This window comes from Rattus norvegicus, chromosome 1 (assembly GCF_021556685.1).
Source record: "Rattus norvegicus strain SHRSP/BbbUtx chromosome 1, alternate assembly SHRSP_T2T, whole genome shotgun sequence".
NCBI lineage: Eukaryota > Metazoa > Chordata > Mammalia > Rodentia > Muridae > Rattus > Rattus norvegicus.
Window position 1 is genome coordinate 212804016 of NC_141534.1, and position 22980 is coordinate 212826995.

Below are 22980 nucleotides of genomic sequence, written 5' to 3' on the forward strand. Positions count from 1 at the left end.
CTCTCCCACCTCTGGGCTGCCTCAGGTTCTCTCAGTGTGCCAGCCATCTTCCTGAAGCCCAGCCAGTTTGGACAGGGTCTCCTGACAGCCCTCTCTGTCCCCAGATACTATGCACTGAGACACCGTGCCAGGCATGTGAAGGCCAGGGTAAGCGGTCACAGGGATGAGCCTCTACGCTTTATCGGGTTTTATCAGTAGGCGTCTGTTCCCAGGGATATGCTTGACCCAAGTGAAGATCTCCAAGGCCATTGTTACCAGGCATCAGTTTCCCAGGGTCAGATTAGATTCCATTCTGCCAGAACGAGTCATCTTCCAGCCAGTCATGCACAAAGAACGCCATGTCTCCCCAGCTCACTCACCCCTAGCTGAATCGGGGAGATCCCAGCAGGTCTCCTCCCTGGGGCCCTCACCTTGTCCCCACCCTCAAGCATGCTCCCTGGGGAGCCACAGGTGGAGGTATAGAAGCAGGGAGGACTCCCCAGAGCCTGAGACTGTGGCCTGGGGAGGTCCTTCCAGACAGCCTGGATTGATGGACAGGCCACTCCCAGCCTGCGGGCTTCGGAGCCACAGCGGGCTCTCTGGGCCCCTCTCTGTCAGCCCACACGTTCTCACGGTGCTGGCTTCCGGGTGTCCTGGGTCAGTCCCTGTAATAGCCTCCCTCCTGGGGCCTGGTCTGTCCCCTGCAGCTGAGGGGGAGGCGTGGGAAATGCGGGTGGCTAGGCAGCCATGAGGTCTGGGAGGCTGCGCCTGCCTCCTTCAGGTCGGCTTCCCTGAGGCAGGCAGAGGGGTCACTCCTCATCATTATCTGGGTCTAACATGGTTTTACAGAGGTGCTCTGGGACTCCAGTGGGCCTGAGAATCATACAGGCAAGTGTTTGCCTCAGAAGCCCGTGTGTGTGCACCTTCTACCTGTGGATCTCAGCTTCTACCTACTCTCAGGAACTTACTCTCCTCAACCACAGAGCTGTCTGAGACCTCTGAAGATGTCAGCTGTGCCATGCTAGTCAGCTAGGGCCTTGCTCCACGGAAGTGGCCAGGGCTGGGCAGTGCTCTCAAAGCCACCACAGACTGGAAGCTGGCCCTCCCTCTGAAGCTGGACAGAGCAACAGGATTTGTCCAGGCTGAGCCCCCTTTCCCAGACTCTCTTGCAATCCTGCCTGTGGACCATCCCCGTTGGACCTAGAAAGGGCTTCGCACTCACACATAGAATGCAGCCCTCTTCAAACTGAAGTCTAAGAGGAGCCGTGAACACCCACCAAAATATCACATTAAAAACACACAAAAGGGGGATCTGGGACCGTCCCTAGGGTGTGACACATCGGGGCCAGGTATTCTTGGTGGGGTGCAGAGCATCCTCAGCTCGGCTCTGAAGGCTGCACACTGGGCAGGAGACTAGACTCATTCAGAGCTCCTACCTTCTCTTCTGACTGCAAGGTCCAGCTCTGACTCCAGAGGAAGGCACCTAGGCCAACCTGGGGCATGTTTCCTAGGTGTCATGAATCCTGTGATTTGGGAAATTGAAAAAAATAAAATAAAATTACACCCTGGGAAGGGAACTAAGTCCTGGGAGCAGAGCTGGGGTCTGGATGTAAACGTAGACCCTGGGAGGGACTCAGTGCTGGGGGAAAGCTCAGGTTCTTAGGAGAACCATGGTTCTGGGGGTGGCGATGACTCAGGTCTTAGGCTGGTCTGTCTCACAGTCCCTCACCCAGCAGGAGGGCAAGCAGCACAGCCAGGGCCTCAGATGCAGGGCCCGTGCTTCCTCCCTCTCTCTTGGTCTTCTGGGTCCCTCTCCTTCCTCTGAACTAAGGTGAACTCACCATCCCTGGGGACAGGCTACCCCTCAGGGACACTATGGATGGAGACAGCTTTAGTGTCATCAAAACTAGGACAGATGTAATGGAGAGAGACTGGGGCAGCCCACAACACAGAAAGTTCTGCACTGATGTAAAAGGTGCCAAGGATGAACAGTCCAGCTCTAAGTCTAGGCTGGCCTCTGTGGGATCTGCCTGGAGACTGCAGCCCCCCTTTTGACCATTCTCTCCTCTGTCTTTAATAAAAGGTTGCCATGAGATCTGGGCTTTAAGAGTATCGATGAGGGGAAAAAACAAAACAAAAAGCAAAAAATGAAAACCACGAACTTGTGTCCAAGGGGACAGAGCCAGGTACAGGCCAGAAGGCACAGCACAAGCAAAGGCCCTGGGGAGCTTTTGCAAGGCTGAGCATGTACAAAGGCCATGGGCAAGCTTCTGCAGAGAGAAGACTGTGTGTGCCAGCTCTGGTAGGAACCCTGGTGCATGTGCCTCCACCCTTCTTGCCGGTCTATCTCCAAGGAAAGATGCCATCAGCAGAGCAGTTTTAATTATAAGGGGCAGAGGCTGGGGTCACAGCCCAGCAACACTAAGGAGAGACTTCAAAGCCAGCATCTCCAGCCCTGCTCTTGGACTAAACACCCAGATGGCTTGGCTGATGAGCTCTGGCATTCAACCAGAGGCAGCCCTGGCCAGCCTGAGGTCTCTCCCAGGACAGTGGATGATGCTCACAGTGGACAGGAGGAAATAGGTTGGTGCAAGGGGCCAGTTTGGGTCTTTCTGCATGACCCTGCAGTTGCGTTGATCCTGTGGGTTCCCAGAAGAGTCAAGGTCCCCAGGCAAGGCCTACAAATAAAGACGGCTGGGACCCTCCTTGATCTGTGAAGCCACTTGGCCATGCAGCCTCTGGTGCAGATAGTCTCCCAGCAACAGCCAAGGGACCCCGGGGACACTTGCTGGGTTACCAAGCTGTTTATGTTGAGCCGCGTGGCCTTTGCAACCAGGGCCACTCGATGCTGTTGGAACTTCTAGAGGTCTAGCCCAGGGCAGGGGTCTGAACCCAGGAAGGTCGCCTGGCAGGAAAACAAGGCCTGGCCTTGCAATGCCCTCAGAATGCTTGGAAGCTGCTGAGTGGAGATCAGAACTTCTCCGCTGTTTCTAAAGCACTCTGATATGAAGCCATCGAAACAGATGCCTACGGGACTCTGTGTGTCCCCTCCTGGGCTCATCCTTGCCAGGAAACAGCATGTATGCTAGGATGCCTTGAGTAAGATTAGAAAAATGAATGAAAGGCTAGAGAAATGGCTCACTGGGCAAGAGCACTGGCTGCTCTCACAAAGGACCTGGGTTCAATTCCCAGCACCCACATGGCAGCTCACAGCCATCTGTAACTCCATTTTTAGATGATCTGATGCCCTCTTCTGGCTGCTGTTGGCATTGCTTACACATGATGCACATACATACAAGTATTCACACATAAAATAATGTTTCTTGAGGGGATGAAAAAATTAAAATTTTAAATAAAAAGGAACAAAAACTTGAAAAAATTCTTAGCATTCCCCAAATGCTGGGATTATAAGTGTCTGCCACCACCTCTGACAGGAGAGGCATGGGGCAGGAGCACGAAGGGGCTGCAGATAGAAGCAGAGATGGGGGAAGGCCAGTGCTCAGATTCCTTGCTCCTTATTCAGCCTGGACCCCCAGCTTACGGGATGGTGCCGCCCACATTCAGGGTAGGTCTTTCTTCCCCAGGTAAACCCCTCCGGAAACACCATCATAGACACGCCCAGAGGTGTGCCTTCCAGGTGATTCCAAATCCCGATGAGCGGCCTCTCATTTGTTTTTTCTTGTCTGATTGCTCTGGCTACAGCTTCCAGCATGGCATGCAGAAGACATGAGGATGAGGGGGACGATGCCAACTGCGGGTTCCAGAGATGGACTTTACTGAACATTTATCCATTCCTAATTTGTTGTGTGGTCTTAAAAAGTGTGTGTGTGTGTGTGTGTGTGTGTGTGTGTGTGCGTGTGCGCACATGTATATGTATATGCATATGTATATGTATATATTTGTGTGTGCATGTGAAACCCATTACTAAATGTTATGTGCCTTCTCTATATTTGGGAGGTTCTTACATGTGTGTCTATATGGGGGTTGGTGCACATGTATCCCATGGCCGTCATGTGGGGAGGTCAGAGAACAACCTGGGGGGTAGGTGCTCTCCTTCCCCTCACATAGCTTCTAGGATTCTAACTCAAATCGTCAAGTTTGTCAGCAAACAACTTTACCCCCTAAAAACATCTAACTAGCTCAAGAGTTTTGAATTAACATTTGAAAGAGATGGACCTGTAACTTTACATTTTATTTATGTATTTATGCCCTTATATATTTATTTATGGTCTTTTGTAGCCCAGGCTGACCTTGAACTCCCAATCCTTCTACCTCCACCAACCTCATGCTGGGACTGTAGACATCTATAACTGTGCTTGTTCTATTGCTTTTGGTGTTGTTATTGTTTTGAGACAAGGTCTTCCTTGGTAGCCCAGGATAGCCTTTCTCACTCTGTAGCCTAGGTTGGTCTGGAAGTTACTATGTAGTCTTGATTGGCCTTGGACTCACCACAGTCCTTCTGCTTTAGTCTCCTTAGTACTGGGATCCCAGGCAATAACCACTGTAGCTGGTTAGTCACCTTTCTCCTCCTCTCTCCATTGAACTTGATATCCATGCCCCACCATGCTAAGGACTCTGGAGACTGTTGGCTTTTCCCATGACTTGAGGCAACGTAAAGAGTGTTGGATTTGTCTGCTCCCTCAGCCTAAGAAAGAATTCCCATGAGAAATGGCTGGGCTGCGGCCTGGCAGCCGATAAGAAGCCTATCTGAGAATTTCATTGTTTTCTTTTTCCCCACAGTGGTAATTGGGTAGTCCTTTTTTCTGTCTCTTCTGCGATTATGTTCCCTAATTTACATTTTCTTAGAAAATCAGCTTCTTCCCAGCTCCTAGCCCTGGCTGGGCTGATTAGCAGCGTCTGCCCTAAACAACTCCTTGTTCTTATTCCTGCATTTCATCCATAACCACAGAGGTGTCCCGGCATGCTCACAGGAGCTGCGGTGTCCGGTGCTGTCTCTCTGTCTGGTAGGTCCCATCTACCTTGTGGTTGAATGTTCCCCAGCATTCTCCTACCTCCTCCCTCTGTAGAGCTCTGTGTTGGGTCCTGTCTGTGCACCTGGCCTGTGATGGAACCAGCCAGCCCCTAATGTGTCAGGTTGCACAGTAGCTGCTGGATCTGAAGGGACAGCACATGGCTGGCTGGTCATGGCAGGGTCAGGAGGGAACATGGGCCAGTTCAGGAGAGGCTCTGGCACTCTGGGTCCAGGGAGACTATGCTTTGACATTTGTCAATGTTCTTTCCCAGAGCTGCGGGGTCAGGTGAGACTCAGAGACAAAGGGTGATATGTGTGTTCTGAATCCTTCAGCTCTGCCACTAACCCTGTTCTACGAGCAGCTAAGTCACAGACAAGTGAGACAGGCAACTGACAACGGTCCCTGGAACAGCTCAGAAAGGCCAGAGACCCCAGATAGGCCCACTATTAGCCTAAGGGTCAGAGGCTGGGTAAGACCCCTACCCCACCCCATGAAAGCCATTTTAGGGTCTGGTCCACTATGACCTGGATGAAACCAGACCCAGGAAATTAGCTTAGACCACAAACATCAGAGAGTTTTCTGGTTTGTGGCACTGTTGATGCAGGCAGGTGGTATAGAAGGAAACCAGCTTTGAGAAGTCACTTGGGGCCCAAGGCTTCCATCTGGTCATGCCTCTCTAAACCCTCAGAGTTTTCAGGGTGCTTGGGCATACAAGAGAAGGAACAGTCATAGAAGACACCCAGTTGCCCATAAGTCAGAGCAAGACTCTTCCTGCTGCATGGGTCACCTTCACTTTCAGGGAGCCACTGTGAGCGTAGGGGACAGAGCCTGAGAGCAAGTGTCTTCCTGTCTCTTGTGGCTGTGAGGAGAATGTAGGTATGTGGTCCTGTCCCATCCCAAAAAAGCTGAAGTGGTATTTATGCAGCTCCACCCTGGAAATCCCCAGAGGAGGCTGCCAGGAAAGCTCAGAACTCAGACAGGGAACTATCAGCTCATCTCTGGGATCAGTCCTCTCTGGCTCCTGTTGCCTGGTGGCCTCTTAAACCCTATTGTGTTCTGCAAGAGGCTCTTGTCCTTTTACATCTACAGAGTAAGACAGATGGGATTCCAAAGTGGTGTCTGTCTCTTGCTTTCAGTCTCCAGTTCTGGGCCCCTGGGGGTAAGTGGTGAGGGAGACCCTTTCCACTGAGGTGGCGATATGGAAAGAGAAGCCCAGAGCTCCTAGAGGGTTAGCCTCACTTCAGCCAGCCCACTGCAACCGGTGTGCTCCAGGTACCCTGCCAGCCCACTGACCCACCAGCACTGGAGTGGGACTTAATAAGCCAAGTTCCGAGGACAGCGTCCAGGGCCCAGCACACCACTTGTCAGGTCAGGGTTACTGCAGACAGTGAGCTTCCACCTATGTTTCCTCCTACTAAGCAGACAGGAGGCCTTACCAACATCTCTTATACTTTTCCAAAACTTAAGGTGAAGTTGCCACTACTTAAAATTAACCATTTCAAAGCCCATGATGAGGTCACATGCACTCCATGAAGCCCTCAAACCTCATCACCCCAAAAGGAAACATCTTCACTTCCCAGTCCCCTTACATCATCACTCCCCAGTCCTGTTACATCATCACTTCCCAGTCCTCTTACATCATCACTTCCCAGTCCTGCTACATCATCACTTCCCAGTCCCATTATATCATCACTTCCCAGTCCCCTTTTACACCATCACTTCCCAGTCCTGTTACATCATCACTTACCAGTCCCCTTACACCATCACTTCCTAGTCCCATTACATCATCACTTCCCACCCCTACAGCACCAGCCCCCAATGACTCCTGCGATGGTGAATATAGTTGCCAACTTGACATGATCTAGGATTGTCTTGGAGTCTTTGAACATGTCTGTGAGGGAAGCTCCAGATTCAGTTAATTGAGTTGTGACTATTTGCTCTAGATGTGGGCAGCACCATCCCATGGGCTGGTGTGCACACTGAACAAAGAGGAGAAAGCGAACTGAGCACCAGTGTTCATCTCTTGCTGCTTCCTGACCGGAAGCAATGTGGGCAGCTGCCTCCGTGCCTTCGGTCTCGTCTTTCCAGCGTGATGGACTGCGCCATCAAACTGTGAACCAGAACAATTTCCCCTTCCTTGCAATGGGTTAGCTGACTAATACAGTACCAGACTTCATTTCAGTACATCCCCTCACTCTGGACATTTTGTGTAGTTCACATGTGGCCTCATGTGTGTGGCTCACACACTGTTTCGACCCACACCCCACTCCTTTCATTACCCCAGTCCCTCCCTTGGCAGAGCCAGGAGCTGCTGGCCCCGACCCACATGGGGAACTGCTTCCTTACCACTCTTCCTCGAGGCTCTCTGCAGCTTCCTGCCTGTCCCCAGGTGCACATCCAGACAGGAAACCGCAAACGCTCCTAGGATGTTGAGGATGAACAGAGGCGGCAAGAGCATCTCTGTGAGCTCAAGCTGGGGCTCACCATCTCCTGCTCCACAGCTCCGGAGGCCACGCATCTGTCAGTAATTTTGCCTTCATAAATAGCTGTGCTCCCATTTGTTTGCCTGCGTGGGTGGATGGCCCTGGGCTCCCCATACCCTTCACACCAATTTCCTCCTGAAATGGTGCAGGACACCTGAACTTTACCAAATAAATGCAGCTTATGATCCTGGGGAGCCAGGAGTGGAAGGAGGACCCTGGATTGTCTGCTCCAAAGGAGAGACCTACACCATCCCAAGTGACTGTGTTGCCTCCTCTCCTGCCCACCCTTCCCTTCCAGGAGCCCACTAGTATGGGCCACCCATAGTATATGACCAGCCCATAGTCACAGGCTGGCAGCACGCCACAACTGTATCCCTATTAGCTTTGTGTCTGCCAGGATTTTGAGAGTCACGGCAGGGCTAGAGTGCCTGGGGCCAGGCTGGGATTGTGGCCGCTGTTTCTGGGTCTTCCTTGGGCCACCAGTCCTGGGACAGTGGTAAGGCGTGCCCCCGCCCCCACTGGTGGCAGGAGGAAGCCATTCATCATCCTGGAGATCTGGCTGCTGGTATGTTTATCTGCAGGAAGGAAATGAAGTCTTTTCATCTCTTCCCAGCGGCGTCTGGCCCACTCACTCTCCAATCTGTCAGGCGGGGGAATTTTAAATAATGTGCCGCTCTCTGTTCATACCTGGTTTTTGTCTTCAGAGTTCTGTGTGCCTCGCTCCCTGGGTGTCTCTCATTATTGCTGCTTCCTCCTTGAGATAAATTCTGTCATAAATTTATTTCTTGTTGGAGCAGAATTTAGAGGTCTGCCCCAGTAGCATGGTCTGGCTAGGCCATCACCTCAGACCAGAGCAAGCAGAGCTATGTAAACCTTGGGGCTTATTGAGTGCTGGTGGGGATGCCCTACTGGGTCTAAGATGTCATCATCCTGAAGGGTGAAGGAGCCCCATTGTTTCTCAAAATTTCCAAATGGAAACGATCAGTGGTGTGTGGTGGAAGGAACCAGTTGCCCATGTTGGTCTGGATACCCTTGCTCTTTAGCCAAGGGCACCTCCTGAATTATGGGGCAATGGACCTCCAGCCTTCTCAAGGTGAGATGATCAGGAATGAGGCCATAGGGTGAATGAACTCTCCATCTGTCTTCACATCTGCCTACCAATCATCAACCCATCCATTCTCTATTCATCCATTCTCCCATCCAACTATCTATCATCTATCCTTCCGTCCATCCATCCATCCATCCATCCACTTACCCACCCACTGTCCGTTTTTCCACCCACCCACCCACTCACTCATTCATTCATTCACTTGTCCATTCACCCATCCACCCACCCACCATCCATGCATCTATATACTTAATAACCCATCCTTCTTCACACCCATCCATTCGTCTACTCATCCATCATCCCACCCACATACCTCTCCATACACTCCTCTCCTATCCATCCATCTATCCATCTATCCATGCATCCAGGCAGCCATGCCCCAAGAACTTATTGCCTGTCCCATTCCTGTCGTGCATGCTGTGGGTTGTGTGATGACAAAGATAGCCCCTGCCCATGGGAATGCTGACAGAATGAGGGGGCGGGGATTACAGAGTAATATGTGAAGGGGAAATAGAAGTAGCATGTGACTGACAGCCAAGTAGATATGGAGTGGAGGAAGTGACATCAATACAGTGAAGAGCAGAGGGGAGGGACTCAGACCAGGATCAGATCTGGGCGGGACAAACAGGAGCAAGTATCAGGCCCGGAGAGATGCAGGGTGGCCCGAGCAGAGCTCTGTGCTTTCCCACCTGTGATGCATCTGGGAAGAGGGGTTCCTGGCCTGCCCCACGGGCTGCAGTTGGACAGAACCACATGCCCTCTGAGTCAGGGAGTCTAGAAAGGGGTGGGCTGAATCTGTGCCTGCAGGTAACCAGAGGCAAGGGCAGCCCATGAGGAGATGCGGTACTCACCTGTCTCCTAGATAGCTTTTCTCTTGAGTCCTTGTCCATCTCTCATGATTCTGTGGGGCCGACTGCCTGGATGACCACCAAACCTCCAGCTCAGGGGTGGCCAGCCCCTGCCATGCTTGCTGTCATCAGAGAGCAGGGGACAGCCATGGGAGTGTGTGAAACGCTGGCCCTAGGTCAATGCGAAGCTGCAGCTGATAGAGCGGCCAAGGGAGGAACCATTCAGCCTGGGCTTGGGCTCAAAGCCCTGGAGAGTTAGGTTCCTTCTCCCAGGACCTGGCATAGTCACAAGTCCCAGCTCCCCTGCATATCTGGGAACACGGAAAACACATGCTAAGCTCCCAGACAGAATACAGACTCGGAACATGGCTGCTGACCTGGCCTTAGGTGGCAGTTCACCAACTTCTTGCCCAGCACATGGCCCCATAGGCTGTCATCCATAACAGTCCAGCATCCATGAGGCTCTAAGCTCAGGAGACGGAGGCACCTCAGCTACTTAATGGCATGACCTCGTGCTCCTTGCCCGGACACTTTGAGTGGCAGATGCTCAGAGTCAGGGTGAAGGTTGGACTTGAACATGTGGTAGCTCTGTTCTAGTGAGGAACTGCTGTTTCAGGAAGCAGACCAGAGTAGGAGAGAGAGCTGAGCAGGGGACTGTCAGAAGGTCAGACCCCAAGTGGGCCTTGTGGAACAAGTCTATCAGGAGGGAGCGCCAACTCCTCCAGAGACACTCTCACTCACTGCCTAGTCCTCTTGGGAGACCCTGACTGGTCACCTAGCAGGCAAGCCAAAGGCAACAAGGCCTCTGCCTCAGAGAGAGGGGGCTTAGAGAATGAGAATGAGTGTCTTAGGCAGTGGGGGCAGGAGTGAAAGGGTACCCCACTACAGCTGACCCTCTGGAGGGCGGGGTAAAGGATGGGTAGGCACCCTTTTGCCAAGTCCTGCCTTCCTTCTTCCAGGTAAATGTGCAAGGACCCTTGTGACACAGCACCCTGTGGGAGCATCCCTATGGCAGAGCACCCTGTGGGAGCATCCCTATGGCAGAGCACCACTGAGGGAGGATCCCTGTGGCACAGCACCACTGTGGGAGGACTCCTGTGGCAGAGCACCACTGTGGGAGGACTCCTGTGGCAGAGCACCACTGTGGGAGGATCCCTGTGGCACAGCACCACTGTGGGAGGATCCCTGTGGCACAGCACCACTGTGGGAGGACTCCTGTGGCACAGCACCACTGTGGAAGGACTCCTATGGCAGAGCACCACTGTGGAAGGACTCCTATGGCAGAGCACCACTGTGGGAGGATCCCTGTGGTACAGCACCACTGTGGGAGGACCCCTGTGGCACAGCACCACTGTGAGGTTATCCCATGGCAGAGCACCACTGTGGGAGGACTCCTGTGGCAGAGCACCACTGTGGGAGGATCCCTGTGGTACAGCACCACTGTGGGAGGACCCCTGTGGCACAGCACCACTGTGAGGTTATCCCATGGCAGAGCACCACTGTGGGAGGACTCCTATGGCAGAGCACCACTGTGGGAGGACTCCTGTGGCAGAGCACCACTGTGAGGTTATCCCGTGGCAGAGCACCACACACAGAGTACTTAAGGACATAAAGGGTCTTGATGAGCCCAGAAGGTCCTAGGGAACAGTCTGCCCAGATCTCACCTGGCTCCATAGTGGCAGATATACTATCATCAAGTCTGTCTGTTTATCTGTCTGTCTGTCCCTTCTAGGGGCCAGCAGCCATATGGAATCAATGCCATCCTGTGTGCTGTGACATCCTGATGATGGTCCCATTCTGGGAAGCTGGGGCCTAGGACTGAACCATGAGAACCCTATGTTTTAGTGCACTTTCTTTTTTTTTTTTTTCTTTTTTCTTTTTTTCGGAGCTGGGGACCGAACCCAGGGCCTTGCGCTTGCTAGGCAAGCGCTCTACCACTGAGCTAAATCCCCAACCCCTTTAGTGCACTTTTTGTTGCTGTGACAAGCACTGTGGCTGAAAGTGAGTGGGGGAGGAAAGGGTTTGTTTGACTTACAGGCCCCAGTCCATCTCTGAAGAACGTGAAGGCAAACAGAAGCAAGAACTGAAGCCAAGGCCATGCATGGATGCTGCTTGTTGGCTTGTGATTCCTAGTCTGCTTGACCCGCTTTCTTATGCTCAGAGCCCCCTGCGTAGGGATGATGTCACCCACAGTAGGCTAGGCCCTCCCACATCAATCACTAATCAAGAAAATGCCCCACAGATATGCGTGCCCACAGGCCATTCTGATGGCAGCAATTCCTCAGTCAGAGGCTCCCTCTTCCCAAGTGACTGGAGTTTATGTTATGTTGACAAAAACTAAACCAGCTCATGGGGAGAGAGCAGGACTCAGACTGTGACACCTGCTGCGTCCCTCTTAGGATGAATGGGAGCTCAGGCTCTAAGAACCAGCCTTTCTCATCCCAACCCTGCCTGGACCTGGACACTCGGTTCTTGGCTATTGAGAACAACAGTTTCTGTGGCCTCCTGGAGCTGTCTTACATGTGCTGGTGTCTCAGCCAGGGTTTCTATTCCTGCACAAACATCATGGCCAAGAAGCAAGTTGGGGAGGAAAGGGTTTATTCAGCTTACACTTCCACATTGCTGTTCATCACCAAAGGAAGTCAGGACTGGAACTCAGGAGGTAGGAGCTGATGCAGAGGCCATGGAGGGGTGTTTCTTACTGGCTTGCTTCCCCTGGCTTGCTCAGCTTGCTTTCTTATAGAACCCAAGACTACCAGCCCAGGCATGGCACCACCAGAAGTGGACTGAGTCCTCCCTCCTTAATCACTAGTTGAGAAAAATGCCTTACAGCTGGATCTCATGGAGGCATTTCCTCAACTGAGGCTTCTTTCTCTGTGATAGCTTCAGCTTGTGTCAAGTTCACACAAAACCAGCCAGGACAGCCGGGAAGATGCCAGGCCCTTTGGGGCACTAGGACAGGTGCTTGCCTAGAAGAGGTAGACTGGGGACAGGCCATCAGCAGTGCCTTCTACCTGCCCAACTGCCACTTGGTCTCCCACAGGCAATTCCCAGAAGCCTTAGCCTTTGGGCTTTCCCAGTGTCCATAGTTCTGGGAACCAACTCAAGGACACTGTTCCCCAAAAGACTCTGAGCTAAATTGTCCCTTCCTCTTCCTACTGTTTGGGCAGGTGCAGCCTTGCCTAGAGGCTCTGGGGTCAGAGCCAACCAACCCCTGTCACACTGAAGAACTGGGCCCTGCCTTGCCCCTAGTAAGTGCTGGGAGCTTGGCAGGGTGTCTGGCCCTCTCTCCAGGTCAGCTGATCCCACCCCCACCCCTGGCCAGGACCCTGCATATGGCACACGTGTCAAGTGGCCCTCACACAGGCGACCTGCACCTCAGGATGAAGAGTCTTGTTCTTTACAAACACCAGCCTCAGGTATTCTGCTATACTGACAGAAGTAGTGAAGAGACTCCCAAGGTCTAGCTTCCCACACGAGATGTCATCTGAGCTCCCTTTAGCACTACTTCCTATCACACTTGCTTCTCAGTTCCCAGCACACCAGAACTCTCCACCCCTAGGACTTTGTCTACACTGTCCCCTTCTCCATCCCGGAATCCCCTGGTGGCAGCCCTGTCGGGAAGCCCTGGATGTCCCCAACCCACTTGTGCTGGCAACAATGCTGTCCCTCTGCCTGACACTCAATTTCTCTTAGTGTGTCAGCCTTCCTCCTGGCCTGCAGGATCAGCAAGAGCTGTGGGAACCCACGCTCTGGCCCCTCAGCCAAGTGACTCAGGGACATAAACCACAAGCAGGACAGGTCTGTCCCAACACTCAGTCTAGATGAACATCAGGGACCTGCATTCATTTCCATGGAACTGAGTCCCTCCCAGACCTGGAGGTCAAAGGGCGCAAGTCTCCCAGAAATGGGTGGCTGAGGCCACAGCTCTAGTGGCCTGGGGCATGGAGGCTTCCAGAGGAGGCTTCATTCCTGACTCCAGCCTTGATACAGAGTCTCTGTCTAATGTCCATTGACTGCAAGGATCCACAGGGCCCCAAATGCAGCACTGGACTCTGCAGCCTTCTAGAATTTTCTGGAGCTAGGGAGATTCCCAATCTCAGACAGAGTCTTACCTCTTCTCTTTCTCTCTGGTGCTGGGCTTTATTCTTTGACAGACAGATAGGTCATTTGATATTTAACAGACAGAGTGTGACAACCCGAGACCCCGAAAAGCCAGCGTACTATGAGGACCAAGGTGCTGGCTCTCCCCCATCCAGATAGTTAGGATGCTCAGGGGACTAACAGCACTCCTCTGTGTGTCATAGAGTATGCAGGCCACCGTCATTGGCATCCAGCCTCCAAAACAGTTCATACTGGTGATGCTGGCCTTCAAATGTCCCTCCACCTCTCCCTCAGCCTTCTGCTGACCTCACAGAACCTGTTGCTGAGAGGAGGGGCAGGTGTGAGCATAGGGGTTGGGAGGTGCGACTTCAAACCCTGTAGCCAGGGCAGCCATAGGCCCTGAGAGCTCTGAGTAGCAGGGTGGGGAGAAAAAAAAGAGTATGAGCCCTGCCTTCCTGGGGAATATGGGTCTGCAAGAGCAACTGAAGAGAGTCTGTGGAAGCTGGCCACCGAGATGGCTTCCAGGAGAGTGGACAGACCCAGAGAAGAGAAGAGTGACCCAGGAAGAAGGATCTGGGTCAGAAGGGAGGACTCACTGCATGGGAGGATCTAGGCAGGGAGGACTCACCCTGAGAAGGACCCACTCCAGGAGAGAAGGACTTATATCAGGAGGGAGGCCTCACCCAGGGGAAGAGGATCATGGGGAAGAAGAGGGATACAACTAGGAAGGGGATCTAAGCTGCTGACTCCACATTAGTGGGGCATAGGAGGGTGGAGGAGTGGGGAGGGGTGCGGGGAAATGCTGCCAGGCAGCTTGGTGACACTGGGGGCCCTGCCCAAGAGCCCTGGAGGGGTGTGTGCACGGGGAAGTATATTGCCCAAGCGTGAGCCAGCATGAGTGTACATTGGGAGGAGGTGTGTGCCATGCCAAATTGTGGAGGGTAGGAGTCAAGTCAGACAGCCAGGTTGGCCTGGACGATGCAGCACAGAGCCTCTGATACCTTTGCTGTGGTCTAAGCAGACACAGTCCCTGCAGCCAGGATGTCCTGGGGTCCTGGGATGCTCGCTCCTTCTGGAGTTGTTGAGAACCAGGGAAGGGGCTGAGAACTGCCTGGCAGGCCCTGGGGAGTCAGGGCCTCTGGGCTCTGGGCAGTGTGAAGACAGCAAGTTCCCCAGGGAAGCGAATGTGAGGGCTGGTGCTGCCCCCTGGTGGTGAAGTATGCCTAGTCCATGCAGCTGCTCTTCAGGACTGGGATCATCAGTTGGGTATTAAAGGTAAGGCCTTCCTAGTGTGGCTTTGTGACCTGGGACACTATACACGTCATCCCCCTCTGATGCAGGGCCTCTGCCTGGTTACAAAGAGGACCTGAGCATCCCAATATGTCCTGGTCACTTGCCAGATTTGAATCCATCCTTCCACTATGCCCCCACAACTCTCCTCTTTACAGTTTAAAGGGAACTGAGACCCATGGGAGGGCTGTCCCTAACACCCAGCATCCAAGGGCCACCCCATTCCTAAGCCACTTCTTGCAGGGCTTTATGCCCTGGGTGACCCGGAACCCTTTCCAGGTGGGGACATGAGGAGGAGCCTAGGAAGGACCTGGGGCCACCAGCCTGGGGTGCAGCCTTGGTCTCCACAGAGAACTCTACACCTCTGTTACTTCCAAAAACCAAAATATATGATTTGCTTGGAAACACTGTGGAAGTCAGGCGAGAGCTGAGGGCGAGGAAGTGTGGGCTCCCAGAGGAAGACAGCTCAAGTGTAGGTGGGGAGGAGCCTGGCTAGTGGACACCGGTCATTTTAAAGAGCTAAGAAAGACAGGAAGTGCTGTAAGAGGAAGGAGTGTCTAAGAGACAGTGCCAGCAGGGGTTGTCAGAAGGCACCTCTGACTTTTAAGCTTAAAAAAAATTCTAGGGCAAGTGTGGAAGCTCACAGGCAGGGGATCTCTGTGTGCTCAAGGCCAGTCCTGTCTACAAAGTGGATTATCGGTTCCGTGAGACTTTGTCTCATTTTTAAAAAGGAAGATGAAAAGGGGAAAAAGGCACACACAGACACACAGAGAGAGAGAGAGAGAGAGAGAGAGAGAGAGAGAGAGAGAGAGAGAGAGAGAGAGAGAAAGGAAGGAAGGGAGAGAGAGGGAGGGAAGGAGAGAGAGAAAAAGGGAGGGAGGGAGAAAGGAAGGGAGAGAGAGGGAGGGAGGGAGGGGAGGAAGGAAGGAGAGAGAGAGAGGGAATGAGAGATAGATAGAGAGAGAGAGAGAGAGAGAGAGAGAAGCATTTCAAGCAAACAGGCTACCAGTGCAAAGGTCCTGGGGCGGAAAAGAACCTGGTATGTAATTGTAAAGCATTTCAAGAACCCCCAGAGGAGTTGAGGATGTAGCATAGTTATAAAGTGCTTGCCTAGCATTCACAAAGTCCTGAGTTCAATTCTCAGCATCATACAAAGTAGGTATGGCAGGAGAATCAGGAATTCAAGGTCATTTTGAGCTGCATAGCAAGTCTGAGGCCATCCTGGACATTTGCGACCCTGACTCCAAGAAAGAGAAGAAAGATGGGAAGGTGTATGCTAGGGTGAAGTCATAGATGAGTGACCCAGGAGACTGAAGAGCTGGTGGGAAATGGACAGCAGGTGGATCTGACCTTGGGGCTGAGAGAGAGTCTCTGAGCATGACTGGATCTGGGTGGGGCGTCTCATGAATCATTTTAATTGACCTTGCTGAAGTCCACCTCCCACTGAAATTCTCCAAAGAAACCACCATTTGCTCCTGAGATCTGACGCTTGACAGCCCCTGGCTGAGCTCAGTCTGCTGGAACCAGCTTCTTAGATATTGCTATTTTGGCCAGCAAAATGGTTCCGCTGGTAAAAAGTGCTTGTGGACAAGACTAACGTCCTGAGTTCAATCCCTGAATCCACAAGGTGGAGAAAGAGAAGCAGTTCCTGCCAGTTCTCCTCTGATCTTCACACTCACACTCCACTCACTCTCACACTCAAACACACACACACACACACACACAAACTCACAATCACACACTCTCACATGCACTCATTTAAACACACGCATACAGACTCACATGTTCACACCCTCACTCACACACACACTCATTCACACATACAGACTTACACTCACACAGTTATTCACACACACACACACACACACACACGCACACTTTTTTTTTAATGAGTCTGGGGAGATGGCTCAGCAGTTAGCAACTCACGCTGTCCCTGCAGAGCATCTGAGTCTGGTTCCCGGCACCCACAGAAGGCAGTTCACCAACCGCCTGTAAGTTCAGTTCCGGGGGGCCTGATGACCTTGTCTGGCTTTCTCAGGCACCTACACACTTTGCATATATGAATACATAATTTAAAATAAAATAAATATTGTAAGTAAAAACAAACAAAATATACTGCTACTTTTAAGGTGGTTTAGCACCTTGTTAAAATGCAGTCTTGCTGAGGCCTAACCTCTGGTACTCGTGGTTCGGGCTCAGCCCTCACGTCTCTGGCCATCCCCAGCCCTGCATAGATGGGACTCGCTGTCTCACCCGCCCTGGCTGTTCCTGTCCTGCACTGGTTCTGGCGGTCTTGATGGCTCCCTCCTTCTCTTCACACCATTAAACCTTCTGCCAGGCCTGGGGAGGCCACCGTGGACTGAGCTCAGACTTGAAAGCTGAGGCCTCCTCACTGTCTCTAGGAAAAAGCCAGCTCTCACAGGCCAGGGATAGCACTGTAAAGTTCTTGTGACTACCCTCGCATGGATGTGGCTTCTTATAGATAAGGAAACTGAGGCACCGAAAGATGAATCAGTACAGCCCTGCCTCTAGGAGGTACCCTCAAACCTGAAAGGGAGTCATGACCCCCAATCCTTGCCTCACAGGACAAAGCACAGTCATTGTCTACCCTCTAATCTTTCTGGCTCTCTTTTTGCTCATGTCTATGTGTTTGTTGTGTACATGTGTGTTCCTGCATGTGCGCACATACATGTGTGTGCTCATGTGTGTGTGAAGACCAGAGGTTTGTATGGGCTACTCCCACAACATCCACCTTGTTATAAAGGCAAGGCATCTCTCTGTGAGCCTGGAGCTTGCCAACTTGCCTAGCCTAGTCTAGGTGGCCAGCTCACTCCAGTGCCCTGTCTCTGCCTCCCGACTGCTGGGATACAGACAGGCGGTCACATGTGCTTGGTTTTCATGAGGGTACAAGGGACCCAGCCCTGGTCCTCACACTCCCACAGCAAGCGCATTGTTTCCTGGGCCACATCTGAAGCATGTCTCTCAGCTGTCCCTTCTTTTTGTTTGTCTCCATTGACAGTTTTGTTTTGAGACGCACCTGACTCTGTACCTCTGTGACTCACTGTGAGAGCACAGGCTATCCCTAAGCTAGTGGTTATCCTCCTGCCCCTGAGCTCCCCCAGTGTCAGGGTGACAGGAACAAGCTGCCTCTAATTCAACAACACTGTGTTGCAATCCCCACAGTCCGTGTGCAGCGACTTCCAGTGTTTGATTGACAGGTAATTCTTCCTCGTCTGAGGGAGTGGGGACTATGTTACCTCTGATCTCTCTGTCCCCAGCACCCAACACAAACATGGCCTGTGTCCTGTGCTCAGCTGGTTTGCCCACACTGGGACAAGTGAAGGAATGTGCAGGGGACACTCCAACCCTGCTGTGTGACAGGACCTCTCGTCATTCCTGAAGAAGGCTTTAATGACAGCAAACAATGAGTTATGGCTACCTTCTTCCTCTACCACCAGCTCTCCCAACTTCTTTCCCTTTTGCTTTAGCTACCAGGAAGCTCCCATCCTGTGTTATCACCCCTGGCAGAGGAGCTATCTCTCCTCCCAGGCTGCTCTGTTCTCCTTCCCGACTTCCTTACTCCCTCTGGCTCTGCTACCTCTGGGGCAACTCCACAGGAAGGGAGGGGAGGGGAAGCCACACCTCCTCTCATGATTGCCCACCTGGGCCTCCCTGTACCTCCAGGAGCCAGCTCCAGCCTCTGTCAAGGCCAAGCAGATAAGATCAGAACTGATAAGGGCCCCATTGACCCCAGAGAAGGCGACAGGCCTCCGGCTTTCCCCACACTCTCCTGGCACCGGGCTTACTTGGGAATAAAAATACCAGGTGTGGGTGGGTGTGAGACTCTGGAGAGACCTCTCAGCCTGGCACCACTAGGCCAGGACCTCTCAAAGTGAAGGAGTGACAGGAAATTCCAGCCGGTCCCCACCCAGTGGGAGAGGTGACCTTGGAAGCCCAAGCAGGCTGGATCCATCTATCTGTCCCTCTCCTTCAACATCTGCCAAGCCTCACTTTTTCCATCTGTAAAGTGGGATGACCATATGCCCTGCAGCCCCAGGCTCCTTGAGAGCCCACAGAGGTGCTGTGAATGATGTGGTCAGTGCTGCCAGCCCCACCCCTGACCCCCTCTCTCAGATTTACTGGCTCCAGACAGCTCCCATTCCCCCAAATAACCCTGAACACTCTTCCCACTGTGTCTTTCTCACCTGGTGATACCCAGTCCCTAAAGGGGGACTTCTGGGTTATCCAGCTTCTAGAAGAGACCATGCCAAGCTGATGGTGACAGTGAGGCAGGTTTTCTGCCAGAGAGCCCTTTGCTGGAGGGCAGTGGCTTCTTACCTCCTCTGTCCCCACACAACCCCTGAGGCTTTGAAGGGCTCATTTCTCTCCAGTTATGTTTTCTGACTTCTGCCCTCAGGTCTTAACAGGAGGGGCCTCGGAAAGGCCAAGCCTGAGTCTGCTCCCTTCTGTTCCCATCATGTCAGTCAATATCCCCACTCATTGCAGGAGTTCTGAACAGCCCAGCTGCACTGGCCCCCAGCAGCGCCCTCTACAGGTGTGGTGGTCCAGGTTCCACCACAGAGAGGCAGAGAGGCAGAGAGGCACCACAGGCAGAGACAGGGGGTGAGGTTTGAGTAGGGGTTGGGAGTGGGGAGGGGGTACAGCTCAGACCCTGCTACCCAGTGGCTAAACCTATGGTCTTCCCTGCCAATGAATACTGCTACCTCTGTCTTGTGGGCCATAGGAATGACCACAGTAACCATTCTCTACATCCAAGGAACAGATCGGGAAAGCCCTGGGGTGGACCCAGGCCTCCAGTCCACCACTACCTCCCTGTGTGTAGATCCAGGGAGCCAATGGAGTTGTGCACTTGCAGTTTCCAAGGATGACCTCCAGTGGGCAGCACAGGCTCCCTGTCTCCCATACAAGGCTCCTTCCCTGCCCCACCTGGAACTGGAGGGTACCCCAGGGAAGGCCACCCACAGACTGGGGCTTCCTTCCAGTTGGACTTCCCAGCTGCCACATACTTTTCTGCTGTCCACTGCTGGGGTTGCCCAACCTCAGAGGTGGGACACCAGGAGGTGATGGGGAGCCAGGCTGGATGGAGCCTGGAGCAGGGAGGGCCTAACAAGTGGTCAAGGCAGGGAAATGTGGAGCCTTTCTTATTTAATCCTGCCTGGAGCCGGTTTATGGCACCATGGAGGTGCTAAAAGCAGGGAATTGGGGAGAAGGGGAGGAAGGGGGAAGGTGCTGGAAGGAGGAGGTTGAGATGGTGCCGGGCTCTCACTAAGGTCTGCAGCCTGTTTAAGCCTGAGCTTCCCCTTCTGCACACAGGGACTTGGGGAGAATCCAGAGACCCTAGGCGCCCCAGCTGATTAGGGAGTCTGCTGCTGGCCTTGGGGTACTGGCACCTACCCAGGAGGCTTATGGAAATGTGGTACAGGACCCAGTCAGCCACCACACAGTGGGCAGCCCACTCACTTCTGCTACTTCATGGGCCCACCAGCAGAAAGGGCCAGACAGGGGTGTCCCAGTGACCATACTCACTGGTGGAGACATAGCCATCTCTCTGTTGGACCCACAGCTCATGAAGCTATAGATTGCAGTGCAAGCCAGGCCTGCTTCATGGTATATACATGGTGGGAGCTCCCTGCCTGGGAGACATGGGCTGCTTCCAGCTAGACTAGCTCTTCAGCAAGGCCCAGTCCTGCTCTACAGTCTGCAAGGGTGTCCCAGTGCCCCAGGGCGAGTGAGCTGGGGCTGGGGCTCCATACCACCCCTTTGTCCTTCGTGAACACACAGAGCATGCTCAGTGAAAGTAGCTAGGGTTCTGGGGGGACATGGAGCTGGGATGCCAGCTGTTTGGACTCTGAGTCAGGCTAAGGGCTGAGGAGGAAGGTGCCAGCCACACCCCAGAGCTAAGCCAGCACAATGCAGCCGGAAGCTTGCCTGGGTGTGTGCTGTGCCCACACATTCTGAGGAGGAATATTTCTTCCTCGGATATGTATTGAGCACCAACTCTGTGCCAGGTATCATTGAGGATGACTAAGACCCAGGCTTAGCACTCACGCAGGGTCCCAGCCCAACCCATCGGCTGGACGCCACTCTTCTCTGCTCCCAGTGGGAGATATGGCTTGAAATAGCAATAAAAAGTCCAAGTGGAGACCCCACAGTATCTCTAGACGGTATCAGGGTTCACCATCCAATGATCACAGGATCCCGCAGGGCTGTCTCTCTACTCCTAAGTACAGCTACCTTCTCCTCCAGGTGCCATGTCAGCCGAAGGCTCTGGCAGAGCAGGAACACTGGGTCCCCTCTCAGGAGTCCCCTACCTTGCTTTTCTACCCCTTAAAGCTAACTGGCCCCCTACCTTTTACTGGCTGGTTTTATGTCAACTTGACACAAACTAGAGTCATCTGAACCTCAGTTGAGAAGATGCCTCTATAAGATCGGGCTCTCAGGCATTTTCTCAATTTGTAATAACGTGGGAATGGGCCCATTGTGTGTGGGGCCACCCCTGGGCAAGTGGTCTTAATTCTAGAAGAAGGCAGGCTGAGCAAACCACGAGGAGTAAGCCAGTAAGCAGCGCCTCTCCATGGTCTCTCATCAGCTCCTGCCTCCAGGTTCCCGTCTGCTTTCCTCAGCGATGAGCTATGGTATAGAAGTGTAAGCTGAATAAACCCTTTTCTCTCCGACTGGCTGGTGTTCCTGGTGTTTCGTCTCAGCAATAGTAATCCTGACTAAGACATAACTACACCACAGCTGCCCCTGGTCCACCCCAGCATCTCCCTGTCTCACTGTGTTCAGCTGGGTTGACATGTCTTCCCACTGTAGAAACTCCTAGACCCAGCTGCAACCACAGCTCTCCATCACAACCTGTCAACCCTGCTCCCTGGCTCTGCAACCCCATGTCCTCCTTGCATCTCCCTGCCTTTCTTCACACTGCCCCAGCTCCAAGAATAAAAGAGAATCAAGGTTTCCCACTGCTCTGGCCTTCGGGTGTGACCTTCTCTCCAGAAGCCTCTGGTGATGTGGAGGCCATCACTTCATTTCCCTTCCTCCCAGGAACCCCCTGGGGGGGCGTTAGAGGAGACATGTGATGGACCTGAGTGGGCCCCAAGATAGTGCCAGTGCCATGAAGCTGAGCTTCACCCTCCCCCACGCCTAGCCCTCGGGTTACTCCTGCCTCTGGTTGTAGATAAGGCACAGTCACTGCTGGCCAGGTGTGGGGCAGGTTCCCTGCCTGCTGAAGTTGGGGACTGCTCAGCTGATTCACTCTGAGATGGGGAACAGTGGCTCTGAAGCCCTTATCTTGAGGGTGAATGGGGGAAGGGGCCTGTTGTGAGGATGGAGGCCTCTCCCCTAGGGTGGGTAGTCATAACCCCGTGAAGGGGAAGACAAGTCTTAGTTCTGTCCCTGACAGCACAGGGTCAGCCTTTGGTCAGATCTGCACACAAGCCTCCCCTGAACAGGGTGAATCAAGTCTCCACCCTTCTGCAGTGCTCCCACTCCCTATCATGGATCCTAGTGGAACAGTCACTCACATATCACAGAGAGGTCCCTGAGTCGAGGGGTCTTATCATCGAGGGTCAGGGTGGGTCAAGGGAGGCATGTCACAGCGCCTCTCCAGGGCTGAAGCTGAGGGGGAAACGGCCAGTGCCACATATCAGAGAAGTGGCTCATGCCCACTATAGGCCTATCCAGATGGGGTTCAGTCCCCAGGATCCTTAGTGTCCCAGCTTTGAGGGCAGCTGAGGTTCCTGGCTACCTATAGCTGTCACAGCCCTACTTAAGATAGAAACCAAAGGGGCTGGGGATTTAGCTCAGTGGTAGAGCGCTTACCTAGGAAGCGCAAGGCCCTGGGTTCGGTCCCCAGCTCCGAAAAAAAAGAACCAAAAAAAAAAAAAAAAAGATAGAAACCAAAGCTGGGGACAGGTCTCCCACCAGAAGAGCAAAGACAGCTCCCACGGGAGCCAGCACTATCTCAGCCAACGGACCCAAAGGGAAAGTGAGTTCTGAAGTGTGAATTGACTCAGATCAGAGTTCAGAGCCAGTTGTGGGCAGTGAGAACCAGCCCAGGGTTGTGGCGGCTCCCTGTTGCAGAGGGAGGTCCCAGTGGGTATGGGACAGGGAAGACAAAGCAAAAGAGAAAAATGAGACAGGAAGACAGAGAGCACTCTGGAAACTAAACATCA

General features: G+C 53.1%; 1 long non-coding RNA gene across 1 annotated transcript; it reads right to left on the bottom strand.

Annotated features, from left to right (window-relative positions):
- Positions 1-7298: 7298 nt before the first annotated feature.
- Positions 7299-14740, bottom strand: LOC148007855 (uncharacterized). The gene is made up of 4 exons (XR_015647776.1): positions 14497-14740; positions 9395-9702; positions 8123-8202; positions 7299-7470 (listed from the first exon to the last, which is right to left on the bottom strand). It is a non-coding gene; the product is annotated as an uncharacterized LOC148007855 (long non-coding RNA).
- Between the last annotated feature and the right edge of the window lie 8240 nt (positions 14741-22980).